We start from the raw sequence: 20946 nt of genomic DNA on the forward strand, positions 1-20946 counted from the left end.
AAATGCCTTAGAAAATAAATTTAGTTGTTAAGGTCTAACTTTGCTAATTATGTTAAACGGTGGAGCGTCTCTATAAATTGAGGTAACAGTAAATTCCAAGGTTTCGAAAAAAATAAACTATGTCCATTTATATAATACTTTACGCTAGAAATCACGTACTTATATTTAGGTATAGGCTAAAAACGTACACAGGATACAGAGATTTTTTTTCAAAATCTTTTTAACCGGCTCAAGCAAAAGTCTATAGCCCCAGTACCGCTTTCGCCGCCCTGCCCCCCGTTACCCGTCCCGTCAGTCTCTCGGGCTCGAGGGGCCTTAATTTGTGACTAGGAAGGAGGAAGCGGAAGTAGGGAAAGTTACGGGACCAGTGAGAGCCGGAAGTGAGCGGCTAGCGAGGCACTCAGTGCACTGATGCTCTATCCTCTGCGCGCTGTCTCTATGCTCCCCCGCGTCTAGTCTATTTATTGTCGCGGGGAAGCAGCAGTTGCCCGTACCCGGAACAACAAAGCGCGAAAGACGGAGCCCGTGCCTCGGGGGCTCCTAGCAACGGGCCGGGGCGGGAGTTCCATGGAGACTGGGGAGCGCGCCCGCCTCATCATCATCCTTGTCCTCCAGCTTCTCTTTCGCGTCCGACGCAACCGGCATCAACGCTACAGCCGTGTCCTCTGCCGCCGCCCCCTCTTCCCACGGTAACCCCTTAGGCGACCCTGGGCGGGGGGGTGGGGGAGCGCGGGCGAGTAGGCGGCCTGAGTGCCGAGTGCGGGGCGTCTGGGCGCTGGGCGGGCGTGTGCAGAGCAGCGGCCGTGCTGGGGTGTGCGGGGGCAGATGAGTGAAGGAGAGGCGCTCAGGTGGGGGAAACTGGTCCGCGAGCCTAGGGAGGGTCCAGTTCTTAGAATAGGGTGGCATTTGGGGATCTAGTTAGGGATAACGAGGTGGGGGTGGGGCGTCACTGCCTAGGAGCGTTATCCAACGGGGGTATAGGATAAAAAAAGAGGGGGTTGTTTTTCGTGTTAGCAGCCTCTGGGAAAGACGAGAGAAGGGAGCTTCCTCTTCTGTCTCTGTGGAGCCCTTACCCAGGGGAAGAGGGATCGCGCAAAGATGCTAGGGGTCTGTTGTTTCCCCTAAAACTTGAGCAGCCTCTGCCGGAGCGGGAGGGCTTCCAAATATCACCTTCGCCGGGAGCCCCCGCCTTATTATTATTTTTATTAACCAAAAATATGAGGAAGGATCTAGAAACTAAGGAAGATAAAATGAATTGTGGGTAGGACTGAGTCAGGGCAAGAGTCCGGAGAAGAGCTTAATGATATTAGCCAGTAAACATCCTAAAAGTAAATTTAATTGAGAATGACGGTTTTTAAAACTCTCTTCTGCCAAGATGTGCATCTGCGAGCTGTGTCAGTGTGCTCTTTGCAGTAAGGCTCAGACTGCAGCCGCATCTGTGAGCTCTCTGGCTGCATCTGTCACCTGCAGTTCCAAAGCGACACTGGCAGTTAACCAGCATGGGCTTGTGTATTTAGGATTGAGAACAGTGCCTTAAAATCGGTTCAATAAAAGGAAACGAGCTTGGTGTGATTTTTGTGTGGAAAAACAATGGCAGATTCCTTAGGGAAACTGAAAAAGAAAGAAATGTAAGGAGAAGGTTCAGCTATAAACTGCAGTCTCTTTGAAAGTTTGAGAAGATGCCAGTTCATTCAAATGGAGAAGAAGCTTTTATCACTCTCTTGTTCAAAGAATTACCCAGTTTTATATGTCCAGTTAAATACTTATGATATCTCTTTAAGCCTTACATCACTAACTGCTTAAAGCTTTTATACTTTTCAAAACTATTCTAGGTCAGTAAATGAGGTTTTCCTGTGGCAGGCATGATGAAAAGCCCACATACACATACTGCAATAATGCCATTTTTGTGTTCATTGGGGACAAAGCTTTTTATATAAACTTGATGATTGCAGATGAAAATAAGACTGGTAAATCACAGAGGCAGTTATGTCAGGCGTGGCTTCTGTGTGTCCCCTACCTTTTCTGCTAAGCCTGGCTTCTCTTAAACAGAAAGGTGTCATCCTTATTCCCAGCCGTCTCCTTTTGTACTCTGTCCTCAAAAATCAGGCTGAGAAAAACTGTAAAGAGCTACTGTGTGTTCTTGAATTTTACTGATGCTAGAGTACAGTTTTTAACTCAGGCTTTTTCATGGGAGATTCAATGTCTCTCGTTAAAGGAATTTCATGTGCAAAGAGGTGGGCAGTTTCTTTTTAAAAAGACGGGAAGTATAACACACTGGGAAATTTAAAATTGCATTTTAATTCTCTAAGAAGAAAAACCCAGTGTTGCTATATTTAGGTTAATGAAGGAAGGATATAGCTGTTCTGTGAAGGACATGCTAGCAGATGGCCACACTTGAGGCTGCTGGATGTTGAGCCCCAGGATTTTCATGGTGTATATGAGACACAGTGAATGTAATCCTCAGTGTCAAGGCTGCCATCATGCTCAGTTCACTTAGACTGTATTTGCTGTTCCTCTGTTCCTTCCATGTTTGCCGGGGGGCGGAGTGGGGGGTCAAGCCGTACCTTCCATCTTCATTAACAGTCCATCCAGTTTCTGCTTTCCCTCCTGTTCGCCACAACATTCCCAACATTTGGTGTTGTCTTATTTCCTCTCCTTACTTAATCGTGTCCTAATCCAAAATGACTTTTTATGCTATTTGTATTATTTCTGTTTCTTAGGGAGTTTTCATTATGTGTGCTGGGCCTGTATATCTCTTTCATTCACGTTACTTCGTCTGTTGAGTTTTCTCTCCATACCCCCGCCCCTTTATTTGGAGAAGTGGAGTGGTCATGTCAGGTGGTGTGTGTTTGTTCTGAGTGACTGTTGGGTGTGCATTACAACAGGTACGAGCCCTGTGCTGAGCATCGAAAGATTGGATTAAAATAAGGCATGGAACAATATTAGAACTTGTGGAATAAAAAGTATTTTAGAAATTCAGAAGTAACACTGCCATTGCAGACCCAGTCACTTTTTTCAAGATAAAAGACTTACAGAGCCTGCTGTGGGTTTTTAATGGAACCTTAGGCTTTCATAATTCTTAGTCTAAAAAACTTTTAGCCTTTTCTGATCATTTTGCCAGATTTAGGGGGACAAGTGAAGTGATTCTCACACATTTTTTTTCATCTGGAAAATTTTTGTGGATGTATACAATTACAGAATTTGCTATAAAGTAGAATGAGTACATATGAAATACACAGCTGAGTATTTTTGTAGAGTGTCATTTCTTATGGGTCTGGCACATTATTTATAAATCAGCAAATACAGTATAATACAGTTGAGTGGGCATCAGTGCTGTTTTTAGGTGAAGGAGACCTGTAATAACCTGGTGATTTCCTTCTGTTGCATCATAGACCATGTGATGAAATTATTATTGCTATGAAAAATAAAGTTTACATTGATTTTAAAAGAGTGTATAGTAGAATATTACCACAATGTCTCTTAGTCAAAACCTGTAGTGTTTTAAAAATTTAACTGTATTGTGACATTTGAATTACAAATAAAGATTGCCTGCAATCGACGCCAATATTTGTTGTACCTTTTATATGCCTAATGCCACTTCAGGTGTGCAAAGCTGGATGAGAAATATTTTCCTTCTGGTGCTTTTTGTGTACTTATAGATAGCAGTGAAACAGTATGCATGGATACCAAAATATGACAGGCACAAATTTGAATTGTAAGTCCTTTCTTACATATTGTTTGATGCTGTGGTTCCTGGTGTGTGGATTTCCTCGCACCTGCTGAGCTAGAAGGTTCTTGAGGTTCCTGACTGGGCGTCACCCCTGAGTTGTGTGTTCATGTCTTGTGTGTGTGTGTGTGTGTGTGTGTGTGTGTGTACTTTGAAGATTAATGTTAATAGAAGGATATGTATTTTATTTTACTTCAGGGAGTTAATCTGGTGGATGAGGGGAAACTTTAGGCATCTAATCTATTAGTAGTCTACTATTTTATCCCTACAATTTCAGCTTTTTATACTGGCTGCTAGTTATAAACAGCAAAAGTTTCCTAAACATGGTTAGGGCATTTTTATTTTTATTTTTTTAACCAATTCAAACAATAAAAATCATGGCTTACTGTGTAGATGCAGTGTTTGCTCTTGTCACATGACTCCCCGTTTGAGAAGTTTCAGAAGGGCGAATGTGTGTATGTATCTGACATCTTTTGGGCCACACGAGCGCAACCAACCTTTAATGTAGAGAGATGGTGTGTGTGTGTGTGTGTGTGTACGTGTGCGTGATTGTGAAAAAGCGAGATTCCAGAAGGGTGTCATTAGTCGAAAGGAATCGGATCATGTCAGAAATTGTACAAACCTGGTTTTATCTTGTGACTAAAGGATGATAAAATACAGAATTTGCTTCAAATACCTACTTTTATACTGGAAGCATGCTCCTGGGGATCGTGTAAAATGTTTTAAAAAAACACACTAAGGTGAATGCTGGTACAGTCCAGATCAGCCTTCATGTGGGAGTTAACAATGAAACTTTAAAATTTCACCAAAAAAATAAAATGCACAAAGGTTTGCGTGGCCACTTGGGCCATGCAGTACTTGTCCATCAAGAACATGAAAGTCACACTGTGTGTTAAAAGGACAGAGTTTTCTCAGGACATGCGTGGATGAAATTAGGACCTTGTGTTGAGCATCATTTACATCTGACTGTAGACACTGGTCCATGACCTGCTTTCGTTTTTTAACTCACAACTTTAAAAGAAATAATTTTTTAAATAATTTTTTAAATGCTGTTAAACTTCCTCCTGATAAATTACAAGTATTTTCACTGAGACAGAACGGTTTTGATCAAGATTAGTTATACCTTCTTAGGACTCAGGTGAGTAGAGAGTTGAAGAGAATGGACTCTGAATGTAGCCTGCCCGTGCTCATTCAGCATGGTGGCCGTGCTGCGTGCCGCGGCCGTGAGCCAGTCTCTGAGAGTGAAGCACTGAGAACAGCGCTCAGCATAGTTGGATGGTGGTGCTAGTAGCAGTGGTACTTGGTAGTGCAGTATAGGTGAACCATTAGACCACTTGAATGCTTTGTTTCTTTCATTTGGAGGCTTTCTATTAAAGCATTGAAATTCTTTGTGGTCACTGACTGTTGGACTCCTCTCTCGCTGTTAGGTTTGGAAGGGGGAGGAGCACTTTTGTTTTAATTTTGAATTGTCACAAAGGCATCTGGTTATCACTTATGGCAGATGCACTAAGTAAAAAGAGACATCTCTGTTTCTTGGAAAAGGAAGGCCAACAAAGCCTTGTCTGGCACTGTGCTGAAGCCATTGAAATGCTATTTCCCTGTGGACTTGACTGCTTGTTTAGCTGTATGGTACTTCTGAATAAATGCAATAGACTCCAGTGGTTTCATTTAGCAGAATTAGTCTTTCTTTAGAAGACAGTACTTTTTTTACTTGTATAACCTTAAATGATGGTGAACTTGAAACTTATTGGTATCATTGTGAAGCCATTTAACTTGAGTTTTCTGTGTCGCTGTAAATGTTCTAGATAGTAGCTACCTTGTAATTTTACCAGTAGCTGAAACTGCTGCTCTGCTCCAGCAATTCAAGTGGCTCTAGAATGCATAAAATTGCAAAATTACTTGTTTATGGGAAAAGGCTAACTAACACCAAACACTGAGGCTGCCTAGTCAGGGAGTAGCTTGCTGATTGTAGCTTTTTTAGGTGCTACCAAAGTGGCTAACTTTAGAGTCAAGCCAAAATGTTATAGTTTAGTTTTAACATGTACATTTGAAACTGCTGACTAGAAAATAAATATTTATGCTTAAATACAGTGAATTGCAAACTGTTTTTCCTATTTTGGCTCCTATCCAAGCCTTAGTCTTTTGTTGAAATAATATTTTTATTAAATATGTATTGGGTTGTCCAAAAAGTTTGGTTTTTTCCTTAAGATGGCTCTGGTAGTACTTAGTTGTCTTTAGGTTATTGAAACAGTTTTGTTATTTTGTATTATGACAGTTGCCATCTCAGCGTGCATTAAAAAAACTTACCAAAACTGGTAAATTTCTGTGTAGCCACTTTAATATTGAAGATGGAAGAAAATAAGTGACATTTTCAGCATACTATGCTTTATTATTTCAAGAAAGGTAAAAATGCATCTGAAACACACACAGAGAAAAGATTTGTGCAGCGCATGAGAAGGTGCTGTGACTGCTGAAACATGTCAGACATGGTGTGTAAACTTCCGTGCTGGAGATTTCTTGCTGGACGATGCTCCACAGTCGGGTAGACCAGTTCAAGTTGATAGCAATCAAATTAAGACAATAACTGAGAACCGTCAACATTATACCATGTGGGAAATAGCCAACATATTCAAAATATCCAACTCAATAAAGTTGTTGGTGAATATTAAAAAATGTGTCTTTTTATTTTATGGAAAAAAACTTAAATGGACGTTTTGGCCAATCTAATAGAAGTTTATATAAAATATATTATTAAAACTATATTTTGCTTTAAATGTACAGGGGTAAAGTTTTATAATTCCTCTTTTGTGTTAATGCTGTTTTTGTTTGTTTTAGTTGGTTTTTATACCCCTTGCAAAAGATTGGCAAATATGCCTGTATATAGAGGCATGGGTTTTATTTTTCTGTTTAAAGAGAGTAAAGTCTAGTTGATACTGCTGACTTGAATGACTACGATGACCAGAGTAGATTTAGTATTGATACAATATTGTTAATATTATTCTCATAGTTATCATGGATTCTGGATCTAAAAAATATTGAGATAAGCAAGGAAATGATTGTGGCTGTTTCTCTCTCCTGCTTGCTCTCTCTCTCTCTCTCTCTCTCTCTCTCTCTCTCTCTCACACACACACACACACACACACACACGGCGTGTTAGGGGGTTTTTAGGAAAACAGGCCTCCCAAGGTTTCAATAGCGCTGTCCATAATGAAGCCTGGTTGTTTTGAGATAGAGATCTAACACATTGTTAATGTTTCCCTTTGTTCCTTCCAACAAAGGGAACAGATGTTACTGTCCTTGAGATACGAAGCTAATAAAGCAAATGTGTAACCTAAAAGTGCAAATATGAATGAAGATGGATATTTGGTGTTTGAGTATGGTCAACATTTATAGAACCTATTGTTTGCACCAACTCAGCTAAGATTTGTGGCGAGCCTGAAACTTTTGTGAAACAAGAATTAACTTATTTTTTTAGTTTACCAGAGACTTTTGTTGAGCCACAAAGCCTTTTCTTTTTTACCTGCTTATGGCCACAGCGACCTTCTTGGGTATTGTTATTCATATGCATGTGCAACCTGGTGAGCATCCTGTGTTTTTGCTCATGGGTTGACTACACCTCCAGTGTCTCTGCTGGCGACAGGTTAGGTAGCTGTAGGAGGCACAGCCACCTTGAAGATACAGTCACCAACTCATTATCATTAGACCATCCTCAACACAAACTTCGTGTGCGAACCTCAAAGACACATTAGATTTCTTAACTCAATTCTCTGTTCTTTTTTGCTGTTTGGGGAGGGGACCTGAGGGTAGGGGATGTGACATGTCTTAATAGTTCACAGCTGATAAAAAGCTGTATTAGTAATACTTTTATTTTCTTAGCAGCCTATTGCTATTGTAAATCTTTAGGTCAGTATAGCAGAGAAGACTCTTGGCTGGCCAGTAATCCTAAAATCTCTGCTTCAATGCATAATGTAAATTTACTTGGATAATTGTTAATTTGTATGTACATTAAGAACATGTGCCTTTTAACTTACTCTTTCTAGGCTTTTTGTTTTGGGCCTGTTAAATTGGAAGATTTTTGGAGTCTTAAACTATATTCGTGACTTAATTTGTCTTGTGGTGTATCCTCACCCTCACTCTGTAAAGAGAGGAATAGTGCCTTTATCATCAAACCCTGTTTCATTGGATGTTTGCTGGGCCTAAAGCGACTGACAGGGTAGCTCGTCTGTAAGCAGCTGTCACGGAACAGACTTAGCAAGTGGATGAATTAGGGCCATGGGGGTGAAATGGAGATCATAACTCTTAGGGGAAGGGAAAGGAAGTATATATGTCAGAAGTGCTGAGGACCCGTAGATGTGTCTTAATTAAAGCAATTCTTTCCTTACATCAGAGATGTATTATATTTCTGTGTTTATAAAAGCTCCTGGAACACAGCTGCCCTTCGGGATCTCGGGGTCTGAACTAAAACAACAATAATGTGTTAGGTGCAGGAGCACTCAGTGCAACATAACAAAGTGAAATGAGGATGTATGAGGGTACCGCTGGAGAACGGGAGTGGTTCAGGCTCCCGAGATTCTTACTGTTACAGGGAAAGACATCTACTGTCCACACTTTTTCCACCTTCATAGTTCTTTCTTTTAATTGTCCTTAAAGTATTCATTTAATTCACAACTATTGAATTGATGACCAAGTGCCAGTTACTAACCCAAATTTTAAAGACACACATTTACATGGAACAGTTCTCTTCGAGGACCATGGCACCCTCAGTCTGATAGGCAGTCGTGATACAACAGTACCTTTGTATCTGCTCTACCTTCTGCTCGGGTCTTTCCTCCCAGTCTTTCATGTGGCTGGCTCCTTGTCCTTTAAGATCTCCTGTTAAGAATTTCTCATGTTTGAGGAAATTAAGAGGCCTTCCTGGATCATTCCCCCTACAGTTTCTCTTGAGTCATCTTATTTCCTTTATAACATAGAGCATGTTCTCTGTTTAAATTTGTGTCTCCGTTTGTTGACTTTTCTTCCACTGGAATACGACTGCCATGAGGGTTCCTCACCTTACTACTTTGTTCTGAGCTTGATTCCCGGTGTCTAGCCATAGTGCTGGCTTCACATTAGTTACATGCTGAATGAATTCAGTTATGAGTAATAATTAGTTAGTTAAAGGAATGGGGAAGGGCATCCTAGGCAGGTATAAAATCAGGAAAGGGTGTGCTATTGAATACAAGAAGATTGGTAAAAAGTTGAGACTGCTAAAATGTATTGGAAGTAGAAAAGGTTACAAAAAGTAATGTATTTTCAGACTATAAAATGCGCACCCCCCCCCAGTTTGGGAGGAAATGGGGGGTGCATCTTAGAGTGGGAATGTAGCTTGCCTGGCTCAGTGTGGGGTGGGGACAGTGGAGCAGGGTCTCAGGAGGCAGGAGCAAGGTCGCTGCTGCATTTTCCTCCCAAATGGGGGGGGGGGGCGTCTTTTAGTCCGAAAAATACGGTACATTTGAAATGTGAAGCTTGCTGCATTCCAAGCAAAACAAGTTAGATTCTATTTTGTCCATATAAGAGAGCCAAGACATGTTTCCCTTAAGTGGTGTGTGGCACTGTTAGGAAGATAATTCTGGTTGCCTATTTGGTAGATGGACCAGATTGTGGAGATTGCAGGGAGAGTGTTCCATTAGAAGGCTGCAGCCGTAGTGACATGTAAAAGCCTAAAATAAAACATTGGTGCTTTGGATGCAGAAAAGAAGTTAGATCGGAAGTTAAGTGGGTGTAGGGGAGAAGAGAGGAAGGGTGACTCTGAAATTTCTGATTCGTGTGTGTGTGTGTTGGATGGGGGCTCCACTAACTCAGATTAAGACAGCAAGTGTTTCTGAGGGGATTAATTAGTTTTGAATGTGTTGGTTTAATTTAATGAATATGCCAAACAGGAATATGGTTTCAGATCTCTGGTAGGTCAGGATTGATGGTAGGAGCCGCACACTCATGTATAGCATTTGGAGCCTGAAAGGTTAACGAAGAAAGGGATTTAAGGCCGTGATCTTCAAGTTCAGGGGTCTTAAACTCGTTTGAGAATATGAAGAAAGCAATGGCCTCCTCAGGTATACACCCAAATTTGTGTGTACATATATAATTGCAGGGGGTTCCTTAGCTGTGGAACCTGCTCTTGAGCTGAAACCGGCCTGTGGTGGAATTCAGTTAAGAACTTCTGGCTTAAGGAGCAGATGGAAAAGTATTTGAGATGGGAGGAGAACCTAGAAAAGGTGCCTCAGAAGCCAGAGCGAAGATTTTGAGAATTGGGTTCCCAGTGCTGTGTGCCCTAGAGAGTCCCAGATGAGGGAGTTTCACCTGCCATGTTGGATTCAGCAAGGAGCCATTCATTCACAACCTTGCACACCATGCGGAGGCAGAGGCAGAAGGCAGATTGTGATGATTTGGCGCCTGAATCTGAGTTATGGAAACAATGCGTGGTAAACAGAGTACAGAAATCTTGACGTACTCTGTGATACACAGTCCTGATATGAGAGTGTAGCCCCTTTAAAGGACCTACTTACTGAAAGGAAGATTCCATTATTTGGATGACCTATTGTGGTATGCTGTTTCAGCCCAGTGGTTCTTAACCAGGTGCCCATTAGAAACAACTTGGAAATTTTTAAAAATCAGGACCCTACAACAGCTAGTTAAACAATGTCTTTGGGGGCTGAGCCTCATAGGTTTCTGTCCATTTTGTCGTCACCTAGTTAAGAAGCAATGTTCCAGTCATAACACTTCCTGATCACTCTTGTTGTGTGTTCTATATCCTTCCTTTTGCTTGTGCGTTGTTTAGTTACTCAGTTTACTGTTGTGCTACTTTTAAATCATTGCCCTTTAATTTTTCTCATAGACCTTAGTTTCTAGTTTTGAAAAATGTATGGCTTTTCTCTGATCTTCAGTCAAGTTCTCCATATCATTTATCACTTTCTGAGTGACACGGCCCTCAATCAATTAAAATCTGACCAGTTCTGAGTAGAACCAGAAATTCCTAATTTGCGCTTATATGTGGAAAGGTATTTATTGAGTAATCCTGTTTGCTTTTATTTATGTTATATTTTTTACTAAATAGTAAAAACTTTTTAACTAGAACAGTGTGAACTCTGTACACTATTATTCTAAGATGCTATTTTCATAATCTTGCCTCCCCTTTCTTCCCATGGCAGTCATGCATGACACAGACCTGTACCAGGTTTCTGCATTAGCAGGCACTTTCTATGAAGGGTAATCTTATGAAAGCAATGGAAAGGAGACTATCAAAATAGGAAATTTGGCCTGTTGTGTTTTTACCTTGCAGTGCTTTCTTTTGATTAAATTCTTGATGAGCTGTCAGCAGTTCAAGTTTTTGAACCCTGCATTCACACTCGTGAAATAAGTCAGAATAAAAGGAAGTTTGAACTTTGTACATACCAGCCGTGACACCAAACAGAAGCTGAGAGAGGGTTTATTTGGTTTGCTAGCTACCTGCTGAATTAACATTTATACCTGCAAAGAAAATAATAACCTTTACAAAATTATGCTGTTTTGTTAGCATCAGCATAATGGTTAAGTTAGTTTCATGGATTGTAGTTACATGTGGATACCTTGGGGCAGATGTCAAGATTCTCTAGAAGAAGAGAACTCCCTCGTTTTTTAAAGGATCACCCATAGTATGAGGAAATAGGGACACATGTAAGACCTGTGGAGAAAACTGATGCCTTATATTTGAAATGAAATGAACATGATAAATTTATATTTTAAATAAAAAGAACATGATAAACAGGTTTGACACATTTTAAAATACAGACCAACAACTATTTATTTTTGTTTGAAATGATTTTGTTGTTACTGGGCACTGTTTAAAATTCACTGTTAAATTTAGTTGTTTTTTTTTTTTAATACTACAGATTGATTTATTTTTTAATATATTTTATTGATTATGCTATTACAGTTGTCCCCATTTTCCCCCTTCACTCCCCTCCACCCTGTACACCCTCTCCCACCCATATCCCCCCCTTTAGTTCATGTCCATGTGTCATACTTAAGAGTTCTTTAGCTTCTACATTTCCCATACTATTCTTACCCTCCCCCTATCTATTTTCAACCTACATTCTATGCTACTTATTCTCTGTACCTTTTCCCCCTTTCTCCTCCTCCCACTCCCCTGTTGCTAACCCTCCATGTAATCTCCATTTCTGTGGTTCTGCCCCTGTTCTAGTTGTTTGCTTAGTTTCTTTTGGTTTTGCTTTAGGTGTGGTTGTTCATAATTTTTCTTTATCTTCTTTTCTTAAGTAAGTCCCTTTAACATTTCATAAAATAAGGGCTTGGTGGTGATGAACTCCTTTAACTTGACCTTATCTGAGAAGCACTTTATCTGCCCTTCCATTCTAAATGAGAGCTTTGCTGGATAGAGCAATCTGGGATGTAAGTCCTTGTCTTTCATGACTTGGAATATTTCTTTCCAGCCCCTTCTTGCCTATAAGGTCTCTTTTGAGAAATCAGCTGACAGTCTGATGGGAACTCCTTCGTAGGTTACTGTCCCCTCATCTCTTGCTGCTTCTAGGATTGTCTCCTTCATTTTTACCTTGGCTAATGTAATTATGATGTGCCTTGGTGTGTTTCTTCTTGGGTCCAACTTCTTTGGGACTCTGAGCTTCCTGGACTTCCTGGATGTCTATTTCCTTTGCCAGATTGGGGAAGTTCTCCTTTATTATTTGTTCAAATAACTTTTCCACTTGTTGCTCTTCCTCTTCTCCTTCTGGTACCCCTATAATTCGGATGTTGGAACGTTTAAAGATGTCCTGGAGGCTCCTAAGCTTCTCCTCGTTTTTTTTGAATTCCTATTTCTTCATGTTTTCCTGCTTGGTTGTTTTTTGCTTCCTTCTGGTCCACTCTATTGTTTTGAGACCCAGTTTCCTTTCCATCACTATTGGCTCTCTGTGCATCTTCCTTCATCTCTTTAATGGTAACCTGCATTTTTTCATCTAATTTGTGCCCAAAATCAACCAATTCAGTGAGCTTCCTGATAACCAGTGTTTTGAACTGTGCATCTGATAGATTGGCTATTTCTTGGTCGCTCAAAAGGATGTCTTGGGGAACTGATCTGTTCTTTTGTTGGAGACATGTCTCTCTCTGTCTCTCCTTTTTTTTCTTTTTCCCCTGTCTGGTCGCTCTTGTTACAGTGAGGGGCGGAGCCTTAGGTGTGTACCTGGGCTGGGCACCCCAGTCGCTAGATTATGACGTTGTTGTGGGGACGGGTGCGGGGGCAGGAAGGAACAATGGCGGTAGTTCCATTCTCCTGGGATCACAGTCCCTTCTCTGGGATCCTGAGTTGCGCGCTCTGCCCTGGTCTACAGTCGCTGCTTCACTGAGTCCACCAGCCACTGCTTTCGTATTCAGGGTCCACCGCTGCAATCTTGCGCGCACCCCGGATGGCTTATGCGCCGAGTTCGCGCCAAGTTCTCCCCGATCACTTCACGCGGCTGCCGACCTGCGCCCGCCTGGCTCTTCCTCTCCACCCTTCCTACCAGTCTGGATGAACGGGTCTACTTCAACTTCTTGGCTGTCCGACTTCCATTCAGATAAATTCTCTGTCAGTTCTGGGTGTTATTCTGCCTCTGAATTGTTGTTGTTCTAATCTTGGTTGTGCGTGGAGGTACGATGCGTCCACCTATGCCTCCGTCTTGCCGGAAGTCACCTAAATTTAGTTTTTTTTTTTTAATACTAATTTTATTTACCAGGTACATTGAAATTGTATTCTTTACTTTTATCCCTTGCTTTTAGACTTGAAGGAATATGATCTGTTTTTAAGTTTCAAAGCTTGAAGACCGCAGTGAATAACTGGAAATCCTTTTTATTTTTGAACAGTTCTCTAACTAAATGATGAAGGAAGAAAGAAGAATAATAATAGTAACAATGGGTATAGTTAAATTTGAATGCTTTGTACCATGTGCAAGTACTGTGCTATGTGCTTTGCACAAAATTTTGATTTTCACAACACTCTGTGATAGGTAGTGTTATTTGCCTTATTTTACAGGTGAGGACATTGAGGCACAGAGGTGTTAAGTAACTTGCCCAAGGTCACATGACTGATAAATGGTGGAGTTTAGATTTAACCCAAGTAAGCTCTCCCAGAGTCTGAGTTCTTAAATGTGTGTGTGTGTATGTGGACATTGCTTTTTCAGCTCCAGCTAACAGTTAAGCTTTTACAGCCACTGTACTGAATGTGTTTAGTACCTTGGGAACTATGCCAAGGCTAGGGCACAGAAATCAGTACTTTTTAAAAAGGTTTTATTTATTTATTTTTAGAGAGAGGGGGGAAGGGAAGGAGAAAGAGAGGGAGAGAAACGTCAATGTGCGGTTGCCTCTTACATGCCCCCTGCCGGAAACCAGTCCTGTAGCCCAGGCACATGCCCTAGACTGGGAATCAAACCAGCGACCCTTTGGTTCACAGGCCTGCGTTCGGTCCACTGAGCTGTGCCAGCCAGGGCAGAAATCAGTAATTTTTGTTCATGCATCTGAGAAGCTTATTGTCTCCCAAGAATGCATATATAAATAAGAAATTTCACTAGGTTGCAGGAAGAATGCAGTGATAGTGGTATATGCATAGCAACGTGGTAATAGGACTCAGCATAGGGCTACTCTGTCTCAGTCTTGGGGATCAGATGTCTTAGTCCCTTTGATTTCTTATTTTACCCACCGTGGTTTTAGTTACCTTCTGTACTGGGTTTTCCAAATGTTCACCTCCGGTCTAGACCTCGACCTGTCCTGAGTAGAGGACTCTTATCTGGTTTTTGTGTGTCTCCCTCTTGGATGCTTCACAAGTTTCTTCAAGCCAGCCTGTCTGAAACAGACCCCTAACCCCTCTCTTTTTACTGTCCCCCCTGCAAACCTGCTCTCCCCTCCCCCTGTGTTTCTGTTTTGGTAAATAGTATCTTAGGCCACAAACCTGGAGTCTTCCTTCATCCCCCTCTCCCTCCTCCCCTATCAGTCACAAAGCTCTGTTCACTCCATCTCCTGAAAATGTCTCTCTCATCTCTATTTCTTCCCACCATCCTTCGCCCTGTCATCGCCCCACTGCTGCCATCTCCCCCTGCACGGCTGCGCTGAGGACCCTGACTGCGTTTTCTGCCCATTCCTGCCTTCCGGCCCATTCTCCTGTTCCAGAAGTGATCAGTTTTTGTTTTGTTTTGTTTAATTTTAATTGTTCAAGTAGCTTTTTGTCTTTTACCCCCAGCCCAGCCCACCCGCCACTGTCCTCACCTCCCTCCTGTTTCCACTCCCCCCATTGTTACTGCCCATGTGTCCATTCAGAAGTGATAGGTTTTTAAAAAGCAAATACATCATGTCATCTTTTGCTTGTGTTTTAGCTCACTGTGCTCTCAGGATAAATATAGAAAGTTTTAGCATGGCCTGTGAGGTACAATTTGATCCTTGCCCGCATCTCCAGCCTGGTGTTGTGCCCACTTCCCGCTCACCCTTCCCACCCCAGCCGTGCTGGCCCTCCTGCAGGCCTGAGCAGCTCATGCTTCTCACTCACCTCCAAGCTGAGAACACTTGCTGTTCCCTCTACCAGGTCTTGTTCACTGCTGAATCCCCATGCCCTCTCAGGAGACTGAATGCTTAGATTTCCAGTCCATTGTTAGAGAATTGATTGGGTGAAGGTGGTGCTGAACTATAGAACGAATAGGAGCCAGGTGTGCAGTGGGGATAGATCATTTTTAGTGGAAGGAATAGCGTAAGCAGGCAAAACATTAATATCCTTTACATGTAAGAGTCTCTATAAATTAGTAAGAAATCTCAGAAGGAAGATGAACAAAGGACATGATACAGTTAATACAATAAATACTAGTTAGTAATATTGGAAAAGTTCACCCTCTTTAGCATGCAAGAAAAATCAACTTGGCATTGCTGCTTTTCATTTATATCAGGTTGTCAAAGATTTGCACATAATTCTTTGTTGACCAGATGTGACAGTATATTCACATGACCGCAGTCTTGTTTAATATGCACAGATAAATATGGATTCAGCAGCCTCAAAACATGTGTCTGTGTAAGCACAGAAAAAAATTTAGTAGTTGTCACTGTGGCAGGGTTATGGGTGACTTTTTTCCTTTGAATATTTCTTATGCACTCACAAAATGACATGTTATCTTTTTTTAAAGCCATACAGTAAGACATCAATTTGAGATACTAAATCTATCCAAAATTTTGCTTTCACATAAGGAATTGACAAGCTAAAATTCATGTCTTTGAGTTTGAGTCCCCAAATTTGAGGCTGTATTCATTAATTAAGGTGTACTTTTTGTCTTGTTATCTGTAATTAGATGTTAATTTAAATTAATACTATGTTAGCACTGACTAATATATTATTTTAATGGAGCATATTTAATTTGTGAGGTACTTCATTAACCCCTCCAAACAGTCGTGTGGTGTGTGAATAAACAGGGGTGTTTGCACTGGACAAGTAAGGGGGTGAGTGGTTCGGAGCTGTCACATGTCTTTCATGAGATTCCACGTCTTAGGCACCCAAATTTTCTTCCCTTACAGATCCATGATAGTGCATTCTGAAATAGTAAGATTCTTTTTTTTATTGATTGATTTTTAGAGAATGAGAAACATCAATTTGCTGTTCCACTTATTTATGTGTTCATTGGTTGATTCTTGTATGTGCTCTGACCCTGGATTAAACTTGCAACCTTGGCCTGTTAGGATGACACTCTAACCAACTGAGCTACCTGGCCAGGGCCATAAAATTTTTAAGTAGGCTACTGCTTGAACATTTTTAATATGGGATGGGTATTAGATTATATATTCTTAAATTGCCAAATATTTTTTATTTTGTAGCTGAAACTTCTTCGTGCGAGTCTAAGCCACTGACTTATTTTTTCTTAAACAATCGTTCAGAAAATCTGCATCATTTAAATTTTTCTTCACTACCTTTTAGGTACCATTACAAATATTTTTGTAGACTGAAGCATAAAATGCACTCCTCTTTACTATTTTTTTGAAGTGACAGTTGCTGGCAACCCTCAGTTACTGTTTTTAATCAATTTCCAATAAAACTTTTTGTAGTTTTCTTAATATGGATTTTTTTAAATTATAACAATTTATTTTGATGCAAGTTGTTCACATGAATGCTATCTACTTACCAGTCTTCAGAATTGGTATTTAGGTTGAGTCAGAGTCATGGTAGTTGGAGACATGTGGTAAACATAATTTAACTTTCTGTTTAACATAATATAATGATTTTTTTTGTACATCAAAAACTTTTGCTTTTACTTAAGCATTTGTTAAATTTTATATGTTGGTATGATATATGATCCTTTCCTTGGGAAATACAAGGATTTTTGTGACCAGGCTATTAACAACATTTTTTTCATGTGGTTAGAATACAAAAATGCCAGCCCAGACCAATGGTTCCTAAAGTAGAAGCCCGCGGGCCATGCCCAAGAATAGGTCCCAGGACCAAATTCCACCCTGCCAGACAGGACGGGCCAGAGATGGTGCAGTTCTGCTCACTCACTGTCGGTGCCCTTGCCCCTCAGTGCATCTGGCTTGCCTCCTCCTCTGTCCCCGGAGCATTGCGAAGTGGGATGTTCAGAATGGGGATGTTAATTTAACTAAACTAGCATGCTAGCTCTAGAATTAAAATAGAAATTTAGTATATAATCCCTAAATTTGTCTATGGTTTGTCTTCATCTTAGAGTTAGAATCGGGAATTTGGGAATTAGGTGGGATATTAGAAACCATTTGGTCTCATCTTCTACCCAACAGAAGACTTGTTCTGTAACTTTTTTAGCTGTTGATTAATTATCTAGCCTTCCCTGTCCCTTTGTTTTTCTTTCTTTCTTCTTCTTCTTTTTTTTTATTGCTTCTGGGGAGCCCACTACTTTGCAAGTATTTGTTTTTTGATGTGACTTCATGAAATCTACTTTTGTGTGATCTCTTAAACACATTTTCCTTTTTTTCCAGATATTTGAGAACAACTGCTATTTTTTCCATTCTTGTGCTAAGTGTCCTGAGACTTTTCTCAAACAACTGTTTTTATATCCCATATCATCCTACTTTCCTGTAAACATTGGTACCCTCTTTAAAAAATACGGGCAGGATATTCTAGGTGTTTCAAGAAACTATTTCTTCCTTTTGCCTGGACACTCCTGTCTAACCTTGGGTTTGTTTTTTGTTTGTTTGTTTTGTTTTCTTTAAAGTAATATAATTAAAACTTCATGTTTTGGTGTGACCTATTGTAAAGAAAAATCTTTGTCTTAAACAGCTCTTCATTCAAATAAAATTGTGGAAATTTTCAGACAGATACATAGGGAGAGTAGTGTAACGAACACTCGTGTTATCTGTCTCCTCGATTTAACAATTGTTAAGCATTGAAGCAGTAACATGGCATTTTTTTGTCATAAAATACAATTACACCTTCCTAGTCAAATCTATTCTGAATAGGTTATCTCAATTTGTCTGTTTGCTGTGGTAAGATTCTGGATTCTAAGGGAGTCACCTGAAACTGTATCCAAATCTATTTGTTACTAAGGTCAGATAGTGAAAAATAACTATATTTTAAAGTAAATTACAGACATGACATTTCCCTTTGAATGATCTCTGAAAAAATAAGCATATTTGTCTACATAACCACTCTTTCACTAACAGAATTAATAGTAATTCCCTAATATCTTTTATCATTCAGGATCTGTGTCTCTTAGAGCTGTTCACTTCAAACTGGGGTTCTGATGAAGGACCATGATATACAGAAGTTTTGGTTATTTTAATAAAAATGTGTGAACTTCACATTAATCAGTGTTAAATTTTATTTTATTGATACTGACTTATTGGGCCCAGGAAACAGCAAACTTTTTCTTAAAAGCCCAGGTAGTAACTAATTTAAGCTGTGGGTCATTTGGTCTCTGTCAGGATGCTCAGCTGTGCCGTCGTTCTTACATAGACACATAAGCGTGGTGGTTTCAGTAAAACCGTTTTTACAGAACAGGCGTTAGCCCTTTGGCCATAGTTTGCTGACTCCTGCCTAACCTGTTAAGATCTTGGTTTTCTCTGTTAGCGTGACTTTTCTCAAGCTTTGTATCAATTCGTTGAAGACTGTTCAGTTACAATATTCAATTATGTGAATCTACCAAATAGTAATGGCTGCCTTTTAACAAACATATCGTATGCTATGTACTTTACGTAGATGATTAAATTGAATCCTTAGAAGCACCCTGGTAGGGACAGTGATACTATTACCAATTTCCAGAAAAAAAAAGTAAGGTATATTCTATACCATTAAATGGGTGTAAAAGAACACCCTCTCTCCAAAGGCAAATGTTTGATTGTCTCTGTCTTGGCCACAGGCATGTACTGAGAGACTGTCAAGTACAGCAGTGGGTCAGAATCACTGTGCAAATGTCTGTTTCCTAGTCTGCTATTTCGGGAGCTTCCTAGGGAAGAGTTGGTTTAAATGGCATGTCTTACTTTTGGAAAAGAATGATCCCTGGGAGGCCATGCGGGTTCATGTTGTGTTTGCAAATTAGTCTATTCCCAGTCTGTCCCTTCTGCCATTTTAAACTGTATCCAAATCTATTTGTTACTAAGGTCAGATAGTGAAAAATAACTGTATTTTAAAGTAAATTACAAACATGACATTTCCCTTTGAATGATCTCTGAAAAAATAAGCATATTTGTCTATGTAACTACTCTTTCACTAACAGAATTAATAGTAATTCCCTAATATCTTTTATCATTCAGGATCTGTGTCTCTTAGAGCTGTTCACTTCAAACTGGGGTTCTCATGAAGGACCATGTTATACTTCTTAAATCATAGATGGTAATTTTGTTAAGCTTTTAGGCCCCTCCCTCAGTATCTTATTATGCAAATGAATACACTTTAGCTAGAGTCATCTTTTCTGTATTCGAAGGTTTATTTTGGTGTTTTTTGGCTTGTTGTTAGACTTTAGAGTAATCTTTGCTTTGTTTTTATGACATTGTTTATTATGGCCTTTCAGTTTAATATCCCTGGTGTGGAAATTTTAAAATGTAGTAGCCTTGGGTGCAATTTGTCTTAACAGCCAGGAGGTGGCAGTGTTTTCCAGGTGATGCTTTAAGGTTGCAGGTTGCTGAAGTAATGTTTTTAAATATCACTAAAGAACACAATATGTTCTTGTCTGTAAAATCATGGATCGAGGAAGAAGTTGCTTCAACTTCCACAATGTATTTTAACAGGGATTAGAAATGTGACATTTCCTGAATTTAGGAAGGTGCAATTTTAAACTTTGCTTTTTATTATCAGAAGGATATATTTAAACTCATACTAGGTATTTACTTCAGAAACAGGAAAAACACCTGATTAAACCATGTCTTAATATTAGGCCTTGGGCAGTGGGAGAATAACTGATGATTTAAATTTAAATCAAAACAGAACTAACTTTATTTTTTTTTCAGCAAACCTAAAATTTGTTGGGGGATTTTTTAAAAGAAAAATCTAGACTACAAAACAAGAGAAGAAAAAATTTTTTTTCAGTCACTGACATGCCAACTTTGAATAGAATAATTGTTAACATCTTGGCTGTATAAAGTATGTAAGTTCATCCATAGGTCTATAAACCAAAATGAATTCTAATCAAACATAATTTTTTTCCAGATTTTGGAACTCTGTCTACATTCGTGTAGTTTTATAACTTGTAAAATCTATTTAGTAGTCTGTTATATAAAACTGCTGTTCCTTTATTTAACCAGTCCCTTCAAATAAGACGCATAGGTTAGTCTGTTATTAACAAAATTGCAGTGTATAATCTTATTTATACTTTGCTTAGTTTAATTATTTCTCAAGATGCATTTTTTTTTTTGAGATTTTATTTTTAGAGAGAGGGGAGGGGAGGGAGAAAGAGAGAAATATCAATGTGTGGTTGCCTCTCACACGCCCCCTATTGGGGACCTGGCCTACAATCCAGGCATGTGCCCTGACTGGGAATCGAACAGGTGACCTTTTGGTTCACAGCCTGGCACTCAATCCACTGAGCCACACCAGCCAGGGCAGTACTTTTAGAAAGGCGTCCTATGTGAAAGATTATGCCTGGATTTGCCTACATGAAAGACTGGGTTGTGTGCCCGGTGCCCAGGTGGGGACCTGTGAGAGACAACACCATCAACGTTTCTCTCACATCGATGTTTCTCTCCCTCCCTCTCTCCCTCTCTTCCCCTCTTTCTAAAAATAAATAACTAAA

At 40.0% G+C, this 20946-nt stretch overlaps 1 protein-coding gene across 1 annotated transcript in view; it reads left to right on the top strand.

Moving 5' to 3' along the window:
* Positions 1 to 422: 422 nt before the first annotated feature.
* The window catches only part of TBPL1 (TATA-box binding protein like 1), a 30059-nt gene continuing 9535 nt past the window's right edge, over positions 423 to 20946 (top strand). The window contains exon 1 of the mRNA XM_045842999.1: positions 423 to 689. The gene's annotated coding sequence lies outside the window, so the exon portion shown is untranslated. The remainder of the gene's footprint in view (positions 690 to 20946) is intronic.

The sequence above is a fragment of the Phyllostomus hastatus genome, unplaced genomic scaffold (genome assembly GCF_019186645.2).
Source record: "Phyllostomus hastatus isolate PE091 unplaced genomic scaffold, TTU_PhHast_1.1 phas_contig_40, whole genome shotgun sequence".
Taxonomy (NCBI): domain Eukaryota; kingdom Metazoa; phylum Chordata; class Mammalia; order Chiroptera; family Phyllostomidae; genus Phyllostomus; species Phyllostomus hastatus.